Below are 23183 nucleotides of genomic sequence, written 5' to 3' on the forward strand. Positions count from 1 at the left end.
TGATTTAACTCAATTTAAATGTTATGGTGAAATTATAGTGCAACGGGGAAGTTATTTAAGATTCTATCTTATACTCCTCAATAATAAAGAATAATATTCTTATTTACCTTCAACTACTCTAATTGCTTCTTTTACACTGAAATCTACAATTTATCAAATACAATAGATACTTGTATACTTTAATGCAGGGTATTTAAAGCTTTACTTTTTGCCTTAATTAGTGATATAGTTTATATGGCTCAATATTGTACTATGCAATAATTCGCATTTATTTTCAACTACTCTATCCGATTGCATCTCTTACAGTAAAATCCACAGTTTACAATTTATCAAATACAATAGATACTTGTATTCAGGCTATTTAAAGTTTTATTCTTTTATGTTTTAATTAGAGATATCATTTTTGTTATTATTTCAACCCAATTTATATGTTTTGAAAAATTTCTGGTGTGATACTTTCAATGAGGAAATTATTTGTTACTCCATGCTACAAATACACCATGCAATAATAAAAACATTTTCCTATTTGCTTACAACCACTCTATCTGACCGTTCTTCTTACACTAAAATCCACAGTTAATCAAATAAAATGCACGCTTCTATTCTCTAATGATTCCTATTAAGAATTTCTATTCTTTTGAGTTTTAATTAGAGACCCTAATATTAAGTAATCAATTTTTACAGTGATTTAAATTTAATTGACTTAGAGACGTATAATTTTAATGAAAATTTACTTTTAATTACTTTAACTTCGATTAAATTATTTAGCCTGAGTAATTAAATTTCAATTGCGATGGGATTTTTCTTTATTCGATCTCCTCATGAACTATTATATTATTTCATTTAATTCCGTTTTCCTGAGAGGCTTTTATTTTATCAGGAAGTAAGCCAAATTTCTTTTTTCTTTAACTCTAATGAATAACATGATTAAGAAATTACGTTACGCAGCAACTTTATTTTAAAACTATTATTTCTCTTTTTTTTCTTTTGTTCAACAACTTGAAACTTATCTACTCTAACAATGTAGAGATCAATTTCCTTTTTTAGTTTTTTTTTTAGTCAGCATTTTTTTTCTTGAATTTCTTTAATTTATCATCACAGCGTTTTAGGGAAACTTTATAGGTTATAATTAATTTGCTGCAAGTGCATTTTTCCTTTCGCAGTAATTGCTTCTTGTTACGTTAATTGCGTTTTTATGCTAAAAATCAGAAGTATAGGAGCTAAAATACTAGGGGATGCTTTTAGAAAAGATTGATCAACTACAAAGAAAAAAGATTTTTTTTGTAAAGAAAAATTGCTTACTTCTGTTAATAATAATTTCAAGTCAAGTTTATTTTTTCGATATAGGATTTAATAAGATTGGAGTGAACAAAGTGCTTCATTTTATAGTTTGATGTGATGATGGCATTAAAATAATTGCTATCTAAATGAAATTTAAATTAAATTATGATTTTATATATATATAGAAAATGATTAATTAACAAAGTTAAATAGATATTTGTTTGGTGAAATAACAATTTTAAAGTAAAAACTGTAAAGAAATGGGAATAATAATTAGAATTTAGAAAAAAGAAAATGAAAAAAGGAAGTTCGAAGTCTATGCGGAAACCATTCATAAGTTACGAAAAAGTAAGTTTTATTAAAAATATGTTTAATTTTTCAAACTATCAAATAATTTAACACACTATCAAATAATTTAAGCTATAATCATAAGTCAGATTGCCAATCTAATAGGGGTGAATATGTCAGATTAAAATCCGTAAATAGGTCAGATTAAAATCTATAGGATTAAAATCGAATAATAGTTCAATAAATTAAAAAAGAAGTTTTTATTTGAAATAGACGAATTGAAATTATTATTTAGAATTATTTTTTCCCGTGGAAGAAACTTGAAATGAAATAATCGAAATGTCACAAACACAAGTCAAATGTGTTAAATAAAAGTGTTGGTGTTATATTCAAAATAAATATTTCTCTAATAAATCAACAGAGAAAGATATCAATAGTGAAAGATATATGTGTAATCAATGTATTTAAAATATTGATACTTCGAACAAGAATTTTCAATTAATTAATAATTGAAAATTAAATAAATTGAAAACAGAAATTGATCTTCAACTGAATCGAAAATGATCTAAACATTTAAAATGGTTATAGTTACTAAAATATAGTATCTAAATTTTTAATGTTTAAATAGACTAGATTAAAGATCTAGAAGGCCGAGTTAGAAAGTGCATTAATAGTTAAAGTGATATCATGCATGTACTCTAATCAATATACTGGCAGTTACACATACCATTTAGTTACTAGTTAATTGACAAATAATACAAGCAGTTACATATAATGTTTAGATTAATATTTTAAGTAATATTCCTGAAAATGATTGGAAAGATTTCTGGACTAATATAGATTAAGCTAATTTTGATTTCAGGCAAACGCGAAATGAGAGAAGTACAATGATTACATAAAGAAATGATATAATTGTAATTAGAATTTAAGGTTTTGATAATTACTTAGATTTATTTTAAATGGGAGAATTTAAGGAAGTTTGTTAAGTACTACACATCTAATACCAAATTAGTTTAAACGAATAGTCCTTAGAAACCAAAGCACAAAGATGTACTTGATGCTTTATCAATTATGGCATCATTGGAATTGAATTTAAATATTGAAATCTTGGGCATAAATTGAATGAAAATAATACCAAAATTCTTGCCACTCCAGTTACACCAGCTCATATTGTTGCCTACAATGTTAGAAATTTCTCGAAAAAATGGTTAAATAACAATTTATTTAATTGTTATTTTACCATATTTAAATAAAACAGTCAAATGACCATAAATACCATATATATGTTAATGGTGTGAAATTTTTCTTACTGCTTTCCTCAGTTACGGTTAAACAATCGAAATTCCATCGCATGACCAACTAGACCCACCTAATGAAGTCGCATAGTTCCACGCAGATGGGTATATATTGTTGCCGAGGAGGGTAATATGTCAATCTCATGACCGACAGAACGGGATTTAAAGTCCCAGCGTTGACACCACACTATTTATTCCATTCCCTTCACAGTTTCAAGTGTCCTGCACTCGCCAATTTGTGACCCTGGATTATCAGTATACGATAGAGTCATTCCCGCGTAAATGACAGCACTATGAAACTGCGGAATTATTTCCTATGTCCAGTTAAGTTTCTTTTACAGTTCTGAAGCCATGCTAGTTGTAAATGGTTAAGAAGCCTGTATAGTTTTGTATCCATGGTTTTTCAGCCACACTAGTTGTAAACGGTTTCAAAACAGTAAAAGGAAAAATGTTATTTACCGTAAGCTTTACGGTTAATTGGATGGGTAGACTGCCGCCGGTTATTTTACCATAATTTTAAAATGAAAATTTAAACAGTGTAGAGCTATTTTACGATAATTTCAGAATGAAAATTTAAACAGTGTATTAGAGTTATTTTACCATAATTTTAGAATGAAAATTCAAACAGTGTAGGATCTTGTTTTATTCATATGAGTCCTTTGTCAGCAGCATGAGTTACTCACCATTTCACCATAGCGAGGGGAAATTCACTTTGCCCTGACTTGCCTTTCTGGGTCATTACCAATTACAGTGTTTATAATGGAATATTCTAATATATTGAATCACATAAAATTTTATTCCAATATTTTAATCTTTTTTTCAGAAACAAATGTTTCAACAATTAATTTTAAAAATTTTTTTTTGATATTTCAAAAGACTTTGAAATAAGTTTAGTTTACTCATTAAATTAGAAATGTAATTAAAAAAACTTAAAAAGATTAAATGTATCTAGAAAGATTTTTCTTTCAACGGAAACTTTTAATGATACTTTAATAGTCTTTAAGTACTTTTTAGATTCTAAAATTAAGCTTAGGATATTAATCGAATATTTAGAATAGAATTTAATAGTACGTTGATGAAATTTTAAATCTGGACACAAATCGAAATGCACGTTTACGAAAATTGACACAGCAAAAAATGTGCCTTTTAAGTTTTCCTACCTAAGTTTTATAGTTAATACGAAGAATTATATACTTACTTTTGAACATAAAGCATAATCATTATGGGGGAAAGTCATGGCATTCGAGGTGGGGGTGGCTAGCTATATTATAGACGTCACTTTTCAGGTGATGTCTTCGTATTTAGAACTCTAAACGATGAAGAGAATTTTAAAAACTTTAAATTCTTTCAAGGTAAATTGATATCTCCCGTGAAAATCTTGTGAAAACAACTGTTGATTTTTGAAGTCTTATTGAAAATACTAATTAAATAAAATGTACCAAGTGTTTTGCTATTTATACAAATGAACGATCTCACATTACTAGTTTATTAGGATTCATTAGTTTATTCATTAAAAAAAAGAACAATACTCACAAAAAGTTTGAAAAACGGAATTTAATGCTATGTCCATTTTCTTAAATAGATACGGCTACTTTCGTAAACACGCCTTTTGAAGTGAGTTCATTTACTTAAAGCACAACTTCAGTTGATTCCTCTTTTTTAAAAGTGCATTTTGAGCAGTGTCCATCTTCTAAAACGCGCAATTTGAGCCGTATCCACTTTCGTAAACACACGTTTTTAACAGTATTCATTTTCGTAAACACGAAATTGTAGACACAAACTGTGTCCACAATTGTAAACAAGCATTTCGAGCTGTGTCTACTTTTGTAAACTCGAATTTCGAAGTGTGTCCACTTTTGTAAACACGAATTTCGAGCTGTGTCCGCTTTTGTAAACACGAATTTAGAGCTGTGACCATTTTCTTATACACACATTTCGAGCTAATTCCAGTTTTAAATAACTCATCAACGAATAGTTTTGACGTTCCATGTTTAATGATATTAATGGCTTCAAGCTAAAATAGCTAACTGTCCCTATTCGTAATATCTTACATCCGAACACAAAATGTAGGATTTCTAATCATGTATGAAATTATAAAATCTCAAAAATCAGCATATGAGGAAAATATAATCAGCATTCTAATGTAATTTAGAGAAATCAAAGGCTACCTACTCATTATGGACTTTGATTATTGAAATATAGAAATCACCAAATGTGGTTACAAGTTATTCATTGTGACATTTTATTACAAACACTGGTTATTATGGAGTAAATCGTCTTAAAAATTGTTAATATTTTTCGTAAGAGTGTGTTAACATTTTCCCAACAGACAGCCGTTTAAGCGTGCGAAAAATTCGGGAAATAGAGCGCTCTCCTCTTTATGAGGATACACGGGTTCAAATCCCAGCGATGACTTGTCGATATGAACTCCGCACCCGGTTCGCACCAACAGCAGTTCTAGCGTAAAATATTCACAGTGAAAGACGGATCATGGGTTAGAGTCCCCTTGCCGTAAAAATGTGATTTTCGGACAATTCTGTAAAACTCAAAAATAGTTCTTAAATCGGAAGCTATCATTAATAAAATTGGCAAAAATAAAATGAAATGTTTGTTCTAACAATTTAACCAGTTCTTCAACCTGAAACGCTACATTTTGTCTAAAAATTTGTATTTTGAAGCAATGTAAACTTAAAAAAAGGCATCTTAAATCAAATCACCTATTGACTGTTTTTTTTTTACCAAGACGAATATCTAATTAATTTATTCGAGAAATAATCCCTCTATGTTGCAACACTTAAGTAATTAAGTATAATTTAATTTAGCGATACTTTTCTTTCAACTGTTTTAATTGTAGACAATAGAACCAATAATTTCTACTCGTATGTTTAAGCAAACAGTTTATTGCATTGAAATTGTAGAGAATTTAAAATTTATTCTGTTGGAATTTTAATGAATTTAATGAAATAATTTTTAGACGAAAACAATTTTCTATATTGAAATCAGTAGTGGTCAAAGAGTGAAGCAATAATAATTATTATTGAATCAAAAAAATCTTCTGATTTTTTTCTCAATTCTCAGCTTATTTAACATAGTAAAAAATTTTTCAGTTACATGTATGTCGTTATTAGTAAGTTCGTTGAAAAGATCTTGTGAGGCGTTTGTTTTGTTTTTTTTCTTTTTATTATTAAATTTGATGTGTTCTCATAATATATAGTTGCGTTAAATGTCATTTTCATATTTTAATCTTCATACTATCATATTCTGTGTTATTGATTCTTCATCGCGTGTTCTTTACACGCAGCATATATTTTTAGAATCCTTTAAAATATAAAATTTTAACAATCTACGTAGTAAGGGTATAGATTAATTATAAGTAAAATCCAGAATTAAAAAAAAAACAAATTTTGAAATTTGTTGTAATATTATTTAAAGCTTTAATATTATAATTGACAATTGGTCTTCCAAATTACTTAATTATTAGAACTGATAGAAACTAGCAAGTTCAATTTTTTTAAGCACATCATTCAATTTTATTGTCTTAATCATTGACTGTAACAGTAATTCGCCCCATTATAATAACATTTTTTTAAAATCCTATTTAACTGTTTATTTTAATGCTGAAAGATTCTAGGATTAGGACGCTGTTTAGAGAATACTCTGTAGCTATCGCAAACTTAAGCAAATATAATTCTTACCAAATAATATTAAAATGGACTGCCGATCGGCCTGTGTAGGGGTTAGGGGACTGCCCTTGCACCAGAAAGGTTCTGGGTTCGAATCCCGGGCAAGGCATGGATATTATTTTCTCTCTCTCTCTGTGTCCTATGTCCTTTCTTCTGTGTGATTGTGTGAATGTAACCCGGGTTTGTGGTTGTATGACGTGCGCGACACTACACAGCCGTGGCTTAGCCATAGGTGATCACTGGGTAACGATAAGAGAGTAGCAATTCTGGCATTTCTGAGGCCAATGAGAAATAAACCCAAGTGACCAACATTAATCCAAAAATATTAGAATGGGAAAAATATAAAGTTTTCAACTAAAATATTTTGGTCAATCTTCATTTAAAGTATTCTTACTATAAGTTATATATGGAAATATGTTTGTATAAGTATAATAAATTGATATAAGTATAATAATTTGAGTTCGTGTGTATGGATTATAGGGAGAACTAAATATGGGAGAAATAGATGCAATGGTGATACGACAACTGTGATTTGTTCTTCCTCATGTGGAGATTGTAGCATAAATGATTCAGTTCTGTTCAATGTTTTCAATTCTGTGATAATGTTCATTGTCCTCTCCATACCTCCGTGAGTACCCAGGAGATTTCTACTTTTCTTTTTGCAAAAATTTTAGTTTCGCTTGAGGGATCGATTCTGGATAAATGTCGACCTCTTCTGGAAGGATCAAGCATTTGGTGCATGTCACTATTAAAACTAAAACTGAACTCAGTGGCGCGACAGCCCATAGAGGGCCAAGGCCTACTGTGCCCATCTCAGTTTTCTTTACCATGGACTCTGGGGTGCAGGAGCTGATGTTCCGGTCCGGTGGTCAGCTGAACGCGGAACCCCACAGTGTTTAGTTTCCAAGCATCCTTGGTACTCATATTTCGACCCAATGAAGGGATGAAAGGCTGAGTCAACCTTGCTCGGCCCGAGGATCGAACCCAGGACTTGTGGCACGGGAGCGCAAAGCGCCACCACTCAGCCACCCATCGTCACTATTAAAACTCCTCGATAAAAATCTGTCTTTGTGTATTTTCTAACTCTTAGATGAACACTGTAAGGACTGTTCAAATATTACTTAAGCATATGTTTGACAATTTTGGATTCTATCTTGTAAGCAAAACACTGACTAACCCATGCTAACGTAAGAAATTCACAACCTTCCCCCTCGTTTTTTGTTTTAACCTTTATTGTAAAAATTTCAGAATTAAATCGAAACAAAATATACAGCTTATCATAGAACAAAATTTATATTTTAATTCATTAAATAAAATGATAAACCAACAAAAAAATTTTCCAAGGTTTTCTTTCCCAAATTTAACTGTTACTTTTCTAAATGAATATTCCCCCAAATCTTTAGTTAAATGAGTTTTAATTTATTAATTAATTTTTAGTTTAGATTATAGTTTTTTTTGAAAACGTAAAGAAATTTAAAAATATGTTTCAGGATTTTACGTAAGCATAGCTCATACTTCATCTTCATCCTTATTACAAAATAAATGAGTAAATTACGAACTCTTTCCTCACTTTAAGCTCTTACGTAATGTTTCATCGCACAGTGGGCCAGCATCCAAGGTTTCGTGGCCAAAATTAGTATTTCGATAAAAAAAAATTTCAAAATTTTTATTTAGGAGTTTTTATGTGCAGGTTAATTGAATTCATAGTTGAAATTTTGAAATACACTAAAAATACCCGAAAAACAAACAAAAGGGAGGCTGAAATATGGCGAGCAATAGTAAAAAAATAATATTGAACCTTTAAATAATTAAATATAGCAGTAGAAATATAATAATTTTCGTAATTTTAAATTAAAAAAGAAAAGCATATTATATTTTCGAATAATATCTATAATAACAATCACTTAAAATAATTATTTTTTTATTAATATATAAAAAATACAACTTAAAATTAGTAAAACAATGTTCGGTCATAAAAATTGAGCAACGTAATCAAGAAATTATTTATTCGTTGATTGTTTAACATAAGAAATGAAATATTTCACTGTTTTTGCTATCAAAAATGTAAAAAAATGTGATTATTATGCGATATTTAAGTAACCAACATTCAATCTCCATCATCTTCGTCTTCAGAAGCTGTTAACTCCATATTATCCGTCCAATTTTCTACTCCATCTTCATCTAGCAATTCTGTATCGCAATTTGTTTGTGGAATTTTAGGCAAATCCAATACAGCTATCACCTCAGGAGAAAAAATTTCTTTTTTTTGCTTTGAAACTCGCTCCTGCAAATCCATACTCGATAAAATGGGGTCTGAACAATCCATTGCATGATTAAAAATATCTTGTAGTGTTGCACGACGACTACATTGTCTACTATGATGGGCTCTGAAACTTTTGTAGTTTTTATTATTTCCCTCTGAGGTTTCTTCTGCTAATACACCTATTGGCAATGTACATGATCGAATGACTTCACTACTGTGAATCAAAATTTTGTGCAATGTAGCTGACATTGGAAACCATGGATATAAAAAAATATAAAGCTTAGCAGTTGCTAAACAATATCGTTCGATGGAATCTGGATTAATGGGTAAATGACAAGATAGAGACACTAAAATGTTTTTCAAATGGCACAATAATTTCTTATTGATATCGAGACGAGCAGCAAGTTTTTTAGGATCATGAAATGCTCTGCGAGCGGTATTGCCATCGTTTGTGTTCCCAAAACCACCAACTTTGGGTTTGTCGACTTTCAAGCCCAGATTTTCCCACAGAATTCGCTGGATGTCTATCCTCTTCTGTGCAAATAACTTTTTATCAACACCAGATCTGACTTGCCATTTTTTAAATTGAATGCGGTAAGAGATGTGCAAGCAACACTCGAATATTCTGATCCAAGCATGTAGAGGACTTAATCCATGTTGCAATGATGATGAACTCGTAGAAATCTTGTCAGTATTGATGTTGGATAGATCATTAAAAGATTTTGGGGTAGCATGACAAAACGGACAAGATTGCATAGATTTTCTGTTTGTTTGTTATTATATTCAAGACCTTGCCATCAATCAAAGTTAAATATAATTTAAAATGCACATGAACAATTTTGTCTTCCATAGAAATCGTACATTGATCTAAATTCCTTATTTGTTCTTCAAAAGCGATCTTGTTTTGCAGAATAACTTCTTTAGATTCTTTAATAAACTGAAGCTTAATGGGATGACAAAATCTTTTGGATTGAGGTGTTCTATTATATCATAATATCTCACCATTTTGGTTTAATAGTTGAAGAGGAATTAAAGTAGTTACGAATAAGTGCTCATCATCTAAGTGATCAATTTCTTCTTCATGTAATTACTTGTATGAAGAATATCCACTACTTCCGTCAAAACCCCATGAGCAAAATAATAAAACTTCTGTTTCTGCTGTATTTGCTGTTTTCATGAGTTGAAGAATCACTTCTGACTGATAACTACAAATTCTGCTTACGGTGTGGTTTAATAAACCTTGAAGTGATACTTCTGCAACTGTCTCAGTTATAATGATTGAGCTTGATGGTGGTCTACAAATAGTTTTAGCTTCTCTGACAGTATTATAAGCAGGCCAAATATCAGCCCCACTTTTTATGCTGGCTAATCTCATATTTGTATACTGAGCTTTAGAAAGTGAATTGCTTAATAAAAAAAGTAAAGCTTCTTCAGGTGTTTTTTTTACTATTAAATTCCTGGGCTCATCAAACATTTTCCTTGCTTTTGCTGACTGTTCTCGATCTTTTACAATTTTGTCTACAAATTTCACCGTATCTTTACCTCCCGATTTTTTAGCAGCGTAGCGACACACTTGTAATAATTTATTTGGATCATTTTTAAGTTCTAAACTTACTGTAGCAATTTCTCGCCTCTTCGATCGTTCCGATTTTTCATAAAATTCGAGACTTGGTCTTCCTGGACGTTTTTTCTCGGTAGAAGTAGACGTTAAATCTTTAATCTTGATTCTCAAGCTTCCCACTTTAAAAGCAGATTGCAACCAATTCTAATTTTGTTTCAGAAATCTGTCTTTCATCCGATTTGATGCATCCCATTTTTTTTGAATTTGCATAACAATGTATTCACAGACTTCGTTAATCTACTTAAGTCATCAGACTCTACCATCTTTATATCTGCATTTCTTTTTTCCATAATATAGTTCAATGCTAAATTTGTGCATTGTGACGCATAACTGAATCTTCCGTGGACTAAATCAACCAATTCTTGTTTTAAAATTATAACCTCCAAGTCCGAGCTCATGTTTGTTTAGATCTACCAATGGAAATATTGCATCATTTCTATGCATTTCACCTGTAACTCACCTGTGAAACGTATTTATTCAATACATTTATATGCGATAAATTATAAATGATGCTAAATCCGAAAATTAGTAATAAAATCCGAAATTTAATGAGTTATTTTCACTATAAACATAACATAGTTCGTTTAGAAGAATCGATATCCTCCATTGCATTGTCATAAGATATTAAGGAATTGAAAAACAGCGCCATCTATATAAAAAAAATTTGAAACCATTGTGTAAAACAAATATTTCAGACAGTAGGATGCAATTTTCACAATAAATAAACTTCATTTAGAACAATAATAATATTTTATATGAATATCTATACAAAATAACGCGAAAAAATGAAAAAAAGAAAATTTTTGTTTTTCGGTATATTTAGTCCACCTTCGCAATATAGGCAAAATGGGGCAGGTTTTTTCGAAAGAAGAAACATCAAAGAAGACAACAAAAAAAAGTTTAGCTAATTACCTCGTGGAACTTTTTGGAGATAAGTTTCGAAAGTGACTCAAACATTGTAAAATATCAAATGATAAAATATAAACTATAAGTTTGTCAAGAGTATTAACTAATTCAACAAATTGAAAAATTGTACTATATTTTCAGACTAATTACTCTGATAAAACTGTAACAGAAAGGTGAAATTTATATATATATTTCTGAAATATAAATTTAAAAGTTATATTAAAAATTTTTTTTTAACATATTTTTCACTACATTGCACTCTCGTCAGTCCAAAAAGTAAACTAAAATGTTTGGAATGATTATGAATACTTAATTTGGGCGATATTAAAGCTGACTAAACACGTTTCAGTTGAAATTAACTTTTTGACTTTTGGCCAAAATTCAAGGTCTTCTGGCCCACTGTGCATCGGTCTCAACCTGTGTTAAATGGAACTATGCTGAACTATGAAAATGAACCATAATTTCGTGTAATCAAGTTTAGTTAGCAGAAAGTAAATTCCATGTTTACTTACAGAGAATCCGGAATTTATTAATCCGAAATTTATTTATTTATTAAGTAGTTAATTACTATTTTGTTCACTGAAATATGTTTTATTGAGATTAGTTACCAGATAAATTTGCTATCAGCTTAAAAACAACTTACACTTTGAAATTTTTTAAATTTGAAAAAAAAAAAAATTTAAAAACAACTACAACCTTACTACAAATTTGCAAACTAAGTTCAATAGCTTCAAGTTCTTTTTATTCATTGAAATGAGGGATGCTTCATTTTAATGAATAAATGAAACAAAAAATATTCATAAATAGAATAAAAGAAAATCGCACAAATAGAAAATTCATGCAGGAATCCTTTTCTTGTCGCCTTTTTCAAAGCTCTTTCGGCAAATAAAATTAAAAAAAGCTGCTGTTTAAGAACCTTATACTAGAAGTAGAACTACATATACCATCAAACTGTAAGGAAGAATTTTAGAACAGAAAAGTAGTTTAAAAATAGGAATCATTTGCAAAAATCAGCCATTTGATGAGATTTTCCAATTCAAAATTCTAAATTTATGAGCATCAATGTTGGTATATTAAGAAATTAGATTCTATACATTTTTCCCAAAGTCTCATATTGACATTTTGAGTCTGTTTCATTAACATTGAAGATAGCCAAAACTAAACCTCAAAATCATGAATAACTCTTATAAAATCGCAACATTTATCAAAATAGCATATTATTCGTTAAAAGAAAGCGTTGCGCAACAAAGCTGAGAGGGCTAGGTCATAGAAAGGATGACGGTGATCCTGTTCAGAAGTAGACTTTTCAAAATTTACTCAACATGAGAGGGATTGATTCTGTGATCTTAAAACCGTGGGCATCGATTAGTGATGAAGCCTATCGAACTAGACGATAAATGTTTTCTTTCTTTAAATAGGTACTTTATTTACGCCCCATTAGAGCTGCACAATGGGCTATTGGCGACGGTCTGGAACACATCCCTGAGGATGATCCGAAGCCATGCCATCGCAATTTTGATTCTCTGCAAAGGGGATGGCTCCTCTTCTTTGGTAACCCGATGACCTGTGCGAAGAAAGTCGAGAACTTTATGGTAGAACAGTTTAATGAGGATCGACACTGCTCACCCTCGGTCCCTATACAGGCTGATCAAAGTGATCACCCACCCACTCACTGACCAGTTATGTTTGACTTCGGTGTCCTAGTGGGAACCATGTCCTTACAATCAGTCCACTGCTGTAGATAGAAACAAAGCTTGTTGGGACGGCTCTGGTCTGTACTAGGCTGTCATGTTGACGGGAGAAGATTTTTAATATTGCATTTTTTACAGTTTTGCATTTTTTAAATAATATTTATATTCAATTTTTTTTAAAATTGTCATATGCAAACAAACTTTTTCTAATTTTAAATTTATGCTTAAAAATGTTTAAAATGAGGCAATATTTTAAATCATCTTATATTATGAATGTTTCAATCATGTCCATTAAAATCTTATTATTGGGTAGAGAATTATTAAACAGTTTTATTTCATTTAGAAAATTATAGATTTTGTGTAGTGTTATTGGGTAGAAAGATTAGAAATTAAACTTAATTAATGCGTAGTATATATGAAAATTTAACTAATTATTAATTATCTAAATGAGAATTAGTAATGGTAAAGCTGAAGATGAACTATTTAAATAACAAGATGCTACAGTTGATTTAAACAGTTTTTCGTGGGAGCAGTCCACAAGTTGCGAATATGTAACTGTATTTTAATCAAATACAAAAAGTGAATTTGATTTATATACTGATCTCTGGTTCTAGTTTTTATTCTATCTGGTATACATATCTAAATAACTGTTTATTTTTTATCTTAAATAAAAAAAAAACTGAATTTCATTTTTAATATGGCTTGATAAATGACTAATTAGTCATTTTTTGTCGTGATACTTACTTATAAAGAATAAAAAAATTAATTCTAATTGCGTTTTAGTTAAAAACTTGTTCTCAAAAAAAAAAATAAGACTAGATAATTAATATGTTTTTCTATCGCAATTTTTTTCGTCAGCTATTATTTTTATTTCAGCCATTTATTTTTACTAATTTGTTTTCTCTAAAGTCAATTAAAAAAATAAACGGCTTATTTTTCCTTACTTTGCAAATTTAATAGCAAAAGAAAATTTTCATAATTTTTTTTCGTTTTAAAGTTTAAACTTTAGGAGAGAAAAATACTTTACGTCATTTGTATTAAATGCCATATTAATACAGAAAAAGTATACTAAAGCAAAATGTTATAATATAACCGTCGTTGAAAGGCCGATCTATTTTTTGGTTTACGAATACCATGTTGCCCTCCGTAAACTTGTAATTTTGAACCCAATCCAGAAGACAAGGGAACTCCTGGATCAAGTATTGGGAGAAATTGGCCTTCGTGGAGGACGTTTTTGATGGAACTAACCCGCGTGGAGAGGAAAACCATGAAAACAATCCACGGTTAGACTGAGGGGACTCTAACCCATGATCCGTCTGCAACAGAGGATATTTTATGTCAGCACTGTGATCGGTGAGAGCCGGATGCGAAATTTATATCGACCAGCCATCGCTGGGATTCGAACCCGATTCTCCTCATTGGGAGGCGAGCGCTTTATCTCTTGAGCCACCACGGCTCAAAGCACAGTGTTAGAAGTAAATCGGGAAATTTATGAATTTTAATGGTAATATTATCGTACATAATTTATGTAATGATAATTTTATGCTTTCAAAATCGTGTACTTTGTGTGTAATCATGTATAATCGTTTATTATGGTTTGAAAATCGTGAGTTTTTAAAATGTGTATTTTGAAGATTCCTTATGAATAATCATTATTGGGTATTTAAGAACGGTAAAAGTATAATTCATCTTCCGAAAATCTGCAGAGTCATTGAAATTGATAAAGAATAAATTTTCACTTTTAATTAGAATATAATAGTTTAGAAGTGCGAAAAAATAACATCGTGTTTTTGTTTGGTTCAAAGGGCAAGGAAAGTTTGTAGTAAGTTTTTTTAGCTTATAGATTAGGACAAAGTTCTATAAGAGCAACAAACATCGACTGAAAAGATAGAACTGCATCGCATGAAAGTTTAGAAGAGAATAAGAAAAATATAAATATGAAGTAGAAGTCAGAAAGTTACTTTCAAAAATTGGGATAAAGTTATTATGGGTAAAAATGAAAACGTCAAAAAGAATGATTTTGTAAAATACGAGTATGTTTTGATTTTCCACAGTTCACTTCGCATCGATGAAAAGAGCGTCCCAAAAATTTGTATTTTTAAGATTTCCTTAAAATGTAATCAAACATATCAGAATATTTTACCTGATATCGCTATGAAAAATCGCTATTGCATTTCGTTTTTTAAGTCAGCAGCTTTACATTATCAGTGAACAAAAAGTTTTTTTTTTGAGCAATAGTATTTTAGGTCAATAAATTAAGTTCCTTCGATTTTTTTGGTATTTTATTTAATATTTGGTTTCGTAAGATACCATTGGTTTTTTAAACAGAGTAGGGCTGATTTTTGAATAAAACTTTATTTAGAATTTTAAGTGCTAAATACAACAACAAGGAGATTGTTTTGGTTTGTTGAAAAAGATTCGTCAGCCTGCTAGCCGCGAGGTCAGCTTGACTAACTGCGATGCCATTGGTTGCGGGTACGAATCCAGCTCAGGGTAAGGATGATTCTCCCTGTGTGCTGTCTTCGCTTATGTGGGGCTGTTTTTAGGTTCACTGGGAAACGTTAAATCAGCGTTAAAATAAAAATAAATACAAGTAGTTAAAATAAAAATAAATACAAAAATACGTTAAAAATAAATACAAATGGGATGTAAATATAAATTCTACTGAATAAAAACTCATTACATGAATATTTAAATATAAAAGTATTACATACAAACTCGAACAAAATATGTAATTATTAAAAATCTACATTTCGTCTAATTATTATAATATACTAATATAATACCTGATGTAATAAATATTCTATATTTATATAATACCGGCCTGTGTAGGGGGCAGGGAACTGTTCTTGCATCAGAAAGTTCCTGGATTCGAATCCCGGGCAAGGCATGGATGTTTCTTTCTCTCTCTGTGTGTTCTATCCTTTCTCCTTTGTGTGTGAATGTGACCCGCCCTATAAAACGGGTTGTGGTTGTGTGAATGGCGTGGCAGAAGTCGTATTCCTAGCCACAGATGGCGCCACTGAAAAACAGGAACAATCGCACCCCCACTGCCTAAACAGGCATACAACAAAAAAAATATTGTTTAAGTCATCCAATCGTCAAGTTTATATTATATATCGTCAAATTTAACCCATTGATACACGAACGTAAACAAGTACAAACCGGTTTCAGTCACGTAAAAGCAATAAATCTGTATAGTATCACCTGATAATTAAGATTTTAAATGAAATCTTAAAGAGCGTCTAATGATTTAGCCGTATTTGGGACTGTATAGGGGAGAGTGGGGTCAATTGTAACATTTTTTGCTTAACTATTTTTAACTAACAAAAAATCCAATATATTATTAGTATTAATTGACAGACGAGTAAAGTAGACTATCCTCTACTAGAAAAAAAAATAAATACCTTATTTTAAATGTTATTATATTAGTGATTAACAATTTTTGACAGTCGCGCACTTGTTACAATTGTCCCCACTTACGGGGTCAATTGTAACAGTTCATAAATTCAACTAAAACATAGTTAATTATACATAGTATCATAGTTGTGATATATTTCTTTATTGATCAAAATAGTAGTGATATTTTAGGAGTAAAAATAATAATGAGCAGAGACCTAAAGGGTTAAACTTTTAACTTTAGGGGGTTAAAAATTTTAATTTATGCTGTGAAAGGTGACAAATGAAATAATGCACATGCAACATAATATAAATGATATAGGAAACTATTGGTGGTTCTTAAAGAGTTAAGTAATGGTTTGTAAACATAAGATTATTTATTTTCAGCTGTTACAGTCGTCCCTTTACTTATTGTTACAATCGGCCCCAAGTCGCCATTTTAGCTTCATTTGTTAAAAACAATGCTAGTTAATTAACAAAACTAATCTTTTTTTTCTTAAAATGTTAATTAAGGTGTCCACTTACATATTCGGTTAATAATTTTTATTTGTTTAAACAAAATTACTATGTTACAATATAATATTCTAACACCAAAAAAAGTACTTACGTAGCGTGAAAATATCTTTTGTGATATAACTCTTTCAAAAGTATATAAAAATGGTTGCCAGCAGGGGTGTACATGTAGATTTATTAAATACACCTTGTGCGCCACGTAGGAACCGAATCTAGAACCCGACACTCGAAATATTTGCTCTGTTACAATCGTACCCTGTTACAATTGACCCCACTCTCCCCTACATATTCCATACATGTCAATACAATTTCAAACAAATATACTTGGGTCATATTATTTTACAACTTATTTGTTTTGTTTTGTTTATAATTCAATACAGAAGATCGAATGATTCATTAAAACTTGTTACAGCCATGCTAATCTCGAAATTTACTTAAAAGTAATAATTTTTTCCATTTCAAGACACTATTTTATTGGGAAAAAAGAATTTTTATTTCATCTTTTGTATTCTGCTTCAAGAAAATAATTTTAATGGAATGATATTTTATCTCTTGCATTTTCAAATATGTATGATGTTCTTCAAATATTATACTCTTTCAAAATATTTTAAAAAAATTGAGAAATATCTCGTGAAGGAAGTACGAGATGTTGAGAACCTTCAAAGAGTCTTCAAAATTTTAATATCAGTTGACGTGACAGAAGAATCTTTTATGCAAAAAATAATCTGTCATCATTTTTTGAGCAGAGAAAAAAAAAAATCTTTTACACTTTATGCTTCGATTGAAAAGAAAAGATCGAAGGATAATATTTGACTTTCTTCATATTCTCTTCTTAGATAAGACATCTTACACGTTTCACGAATTAAAATGGGAACTTACTTAAGAAAAACAAGGGATAATAATCCGACACTATAAAGCGAAGCAATATAAAAAATAGTTAGACATTGCAAAGATTATATGTATTTAATTATAATTTTTTTTCTTTCTATAAAATAGTAATTTCAACTCGGTAGTCTTGTAACTTTAATCTCAATCTAGAAGACAAAGGAACTGATGGATCAAGTATTAGGAGAATTTTTGTAATAGTAATTAATTATATATATATATATATATATATATATATATATATATATATATATATATATATATATATATATATATATATATATATATATATATATATATATATATATATAGCATTTTTTTTGCTACAGAATCAACGGAAATTGCGAAACATTGAATCAAACAATATTTCTTAAGTAATATAGCATGAAATGAAATAATATTGACTGGTCAAATCAAATAAATTTAAAATTATTTATGTTATAACTGGCTTTAGACAGCTGACTCAATTATGGACGTACGACTATCAATGTTCAACTCCTTAGCCTTGTAGGTTTGAACATAATTCAGAAGACAAGGGAACTTTCGGAGCAAACATTGGGAGAAACTTGTCTTCCTGGAGGACTTTTTGATCGAACTACCCCGAATTTGTGTTACGCAGAGATGAGAAACACGAAAACCTACTACAGTTAGCCCAATGGCCAAGAGATTCTAAACAGTGATTCATCCATCTATGAGGATATTTTACGTGAGCACTGTAGTCAGGGCAAACCCGGAGCGGAAAACGCTGGATTTCAAACCAGGGTCCCTTCTTTGGGAGGTGAGTGCTCTAGCTCTTGAGTCACCGCAACTAAAGATATTAAATTACGAAACTTTTAAAGTGGGACGATGGAAAAGAAAGTTCCTGCTCGAATTATTGCACAATTTCTTCCACTATTGTATTTTTAATACTCACGGGATCTAATGTGGTGACGCGACATTTTTTTAAACTCCCTTTTTCACTATGGTTTTAATCCTTAATTGTAATTAAGGAAATATTTTTGAGATATTGTAGCTTTGAGATACTTTGAAAAATACTAAGATAGGAATAAATTAAAATTTTTTTAATTTTATGGCTTCGAAATTGTTTTACGAAAATTCCACGTTTTCAGAAAATTGACGATAACTAAAGTCTATATCCTCTTCACTCAGGCATTAGGTACGAATTTCATTAATAGATTTATCTACCTAGAATGAAAGTTTTAGGACATTAATGTAATTCTTCTACTAAATTGACATTAAAATGATGAAGATTATTCACAATTAAATGGGTTTTAATGATTTTCTACGAACAAAAAATTATTTATCAACGTATTTGTTCTGACAAAAATTTAAAATGTATTTAAAAGAAAAGCTTTTTAAGATATTGAATTGAAGGAGGAAAAGAAGGAATCTTTTACCAAACATAGAATCCAATTATACTTAGTGAAAGTAAAGAAATAAAAGTTTCGATAAGAAAAAATTTCTTTTGTAGTTGATAAGACATGAATTGGCAATAAAAGTTTAAAAAGGATTTTAAAGTTTCTAAGGAATTCGGGGTTTAGCTCTCAATATTAAATTCTAAAGATTGAAGATTATAGTAATATCCACAATAATAGAAAAAAAGTTTTTTCTTCCCGAATATTTGTAATTTTTTTAGTGTTAATAATAATCTTTTTAAATTAAGACTAGTGTAACCAAAAAAAAATATTAAGTTTCTCTTGTACAGAAAGCAATCATATAAAAAATAAAATAATGTAAAACTTTATAAAAAATAAAAAAAATAATAAAACAGAAATAAAAAATAATAAAAAAATAACAAAAAATATTTAACTTTAAAACCTTTGGAATTTCGGTTCAGAAATTATCAATAAATTTAACTAAGAACATAGTTCATGCCTTCTTTAAGTCTATATCATATTTCTGTTTTGAAATAATGATTGCTTAACATGCATCAATGTTATTTTAAAATTTATTTTTGAAATAGTGTTTAGTAGTTTACAAGCTGTTGTTATTCATCACAATGCTATGTCAATATATCCGACATCAAGAACCAAAGTTAAAATAAGGTAAAAATAAAAAACTACAGCCGAATTGAGCTGCTAGGATGTGCTTCGTACTTCGAATGAATAAAACGAAACAACATGAATAAAGTAGAAATAATGCACAAAATAAACATACACTGCTGGACAATTGCTAAGGACAGATCATAAATTGCAATGTAGCATAACATTAAGCGAGACATGAGGCCTAGTAGGATAAAATATAGTTGCCACACTGTTCAGACATTAGTATAAAGAATATTCATTGTTCTGGAAAGTACAAAAGCTATGAAACATCTGAAAGAAAAAGAATGTTCATTTGATGCTGCTTACGGAAAAATGGAACGATGCATCTAAATGTCAGCAGGCAGCTTGAAGAAAGGTGTCAGTACGGGATATGTCCACCGTGGAGTGTGACGTAACATTTTACACGTCGTATCATACTTTGCACAACATTATCCAGCAACTGTTGAGGCAATTTATCCCATTCCTCTGTCAGTGCACGGATGAGGGTGTTCTTGTTTGTCGGAGGATAGTTACGACCAGCATGTTGCCTCCCCAAAGCATCCCAAACATTTTCAATGTGGTTTAGATCTGGAGAACGTGATGGCCATACGAGGCGTTGAATACCCTCGCTGTCAAGACAATCCTAAACAGCGAGTGTTCGATGACGTGTTGCGTTGTCGTCCATAAAAACAAATTTATCACCGACAGCACCACGGAAAAGACGAACATGAAAGAGTAGAACTTCATCAATGTATCGTTAGCCCGTCATAGTCCCATTCGCAACCACATGCAGGAGCGTGCGGCCATTGATCATGATGCCGGCCCACACCATGACACTGCATGTCGGATATCGGTTCCTTTCCTGGATATTTTCTGGACGATAACAAGTACCACTCTCGTGCCAGATCAGTTTCCGTCTACAATCCGATGACAGAGTGAACTTACTCTCATCTGAGAATAGTGCGCATGCCCAGTCCTGTTCAGTTCAATTGTGATGCTCACGACACCATTGTAAACGGACAGTACGGTGCTGTCTGGTCAATGGGATACACACAACAGATCTGCGGGCGTATAGTCCTCCTCCCCTCAAACGTCTGGCAACAGTTTTTCGAGAGATCTGATTTCCTGTGGCAGCAAGAAACTGATTTGCCACCTGCTGAGCTGTGGTGCGCCTGCTCCTTTTTGCTGATAGGACGATGTATCTGTCTTCTGCAGGCGTCGTACTGCTAACACGACCTCCCCCGTGCTGCCTACTACACATTCCAGTAGTTTTAAATGATTTCCACAGCCGTGAAACAACGCTGTGAGCGATGTCGAACTCCCTGGCAACATCTGTTATTTTTCGCCCTTTTTCGATCTTTCCAATAACTCGGCCACGCTTAAAATAATCTAAGTAGTATCGGGAAGACATGCCGAAAATTTCAAGTTCGTAAACTAAATCTTTCCTGTAAAACTTTGACTTGAAACAACAACTCTCCACACGCGTCAAAACCTTTAAAGCTCTTATCAGCGCTATCACGTGATGAACAGACGTGGAAAAAAAATTTGCATACGCATACCTCTTCTTACTATATCCCGCACTTATTCTAATTTTCCACATTTTGCTTCCTTTCATTTTGTGGTTGCTATGGATGATAGTGTCATCCGTCCTTAGCAATTGTCCAGCAGTGTACTATAGTTTCGGTTTATAAACAAGAATTTCCTTAGTTTCAAAGCACAAAATGACAGAAGAAAGCACGAGAAAAACTCCTTTATATCCCTACTTCTATTATCTTGTTATTGCTTGCTTATCTTCCCCTATTGGTTAAACCCCTTTTTCTCATATTTAAATGTGGTGGTTTCCTGTTTTTTCCCCTCTCATTTTGTGTTCAATGATAACAAGCACAATGTTACAATAAAACCATCGTTAAACAGTCCACCCAATTAGGGTTTACGACTACCAAAATTTAACTCCGCAGTCTTTTAACTTTGATCTCAATCCAGAAAGCGAGGGAACTGATGGATCAAGTATTAGGAGAAGTTTGCTTTCGTTGAAGACTTTTTGACCGAACTAACCAGCATTTGCGTTACACGGAGAAAATTATCACGAAAACCTCTTACGGTTAGCTTGATGACAAGGGGACCTAACACATGATCCGTCAACCACTGAGGATATTTAATGTTAGCCCTGTGTGTCGAATTTCTCTAATATTTTAAATTAAAGCACTGCAACCTCTTACAACTAATTCAAAATTTGTTTTTGAAGTTATACTTCTTATGCGACTTCCAACAGGGTTGCGTTAAACGTTTAACGCTACATTTTTATTGGCCGGGAAATCACGTGGTAGGATCCAGTTTTCCCTCATTTATTTCCATATTGTTTTGGTTCTCACTAGCATAAAAATAATAAAAGTAGTGTTTTTCTATAAATATTTTTTTTAGTTTGTTTTGATACACATATAATTTAATAAGGTAGTATTTTTTATTTTCAAATTTAGTGGATAACAATTGTAAAAAAAATGAGTAAAAACAATCCCACGGACAATGCGACGGATTTAAGGTACGCCTCTTGTGAATATCAATTGATTGTTAGGTTTTCTCTTCTGAAATTACATTATGACGCATTCACATACATTATTAATGCAAATACATTTTCCAGGGCGAGACGATGAGGCAACCACAAGCACTTCCACTAGTTCAAGAGGTCCACGAGGGAAAAATGCACAATATTATCGTGATTACAGAGCACGGAAGCGAGCGGCGCAGGAAAAAGAATAGAACTAGTGATCCTTCTACGACTGCTGATTCTTCTACAATTAACGTCGCAGGTTGCGAAGTTTAACTTCTTCCGCAGAGGGACTCCACGCACTATTTTTTCTTGAAGAACTGTTTTTAGCCAACGTTTAGTAATTAGGAATCTACTGAACCTTGTCACATTATTATTATTTTTCTTTGACAGCAGTTTTTGTATTTGAACAGTACGCTGTATTTTGCATGATTCTTAAAGTTTTTGTCGAATTTCACTCATTTAAATTTTAAGCTGAAATACTTTTACTGTTTATAACTCATTAAAAACTCATATTCTTGAAAAACTGTTTTAAACCGAGATTTAATGATTAAATGAATATACATTTTAAAAATAGTGTGTACTTTTGGTTTTTATGGATACTGTTCAGATAGTTATTAATGCGAATCTGGTTACAGTATCAATTAAGCGTGCATTCTAAAGACAGCTCTTAAGAGAACTCAGAAGTCACGTGTATGAAAGTGAGTAAGATTAATAGCGGAGTATCTTCGTGGCTGGGAAACAAACTTCGATTTCACACTCTCTCAGTTGCTTACTAAAGCGTTAAGT

At 31.1% G+C, this 23183-nt stretch overlaps 1 long non-coding RNA gene across 1 annotated transcript in view; it reads left to right on the plus strand.

Moving 5' to 3' along the window:
- The window catches only part of LOC139427023 (uncharacterized), a 41398-nt gene extending 18439 nt beyond the window's left edge, over positions 1 to 22959 (plus strand). Inside the window, exon 2 of the long non-coding RNA XR_011638155.2 lies at positions 22488 to 22959. This is a non-coding gene — a long non-coding RNA (uncharacterized LOC139427023). The remainder of the gene's footprint in view (positions 1 to 22487) is intronic.
- The last annotated feature ends 224 nt before the right edge of the window (positions 22960 to 23183 follow it).

This window comes from Parasteatoda tepidariorum, chromosome 3 (genome assembly GCF_982258835.1).
Source record: "Parasteatoda tepidariorum strain Cologne lab strain chromosome 3, Ptep-v5.0, whole genome shotgun sequence".
In the NCBI taxonomy this organism is placed as follows: domain Eukaryota; kingdom Metazoa; phylum Arthropoda; class Arachnida; order Araneae; family Theridiidae; genus Parasteatoda; species Parasteatoda tepidariorum.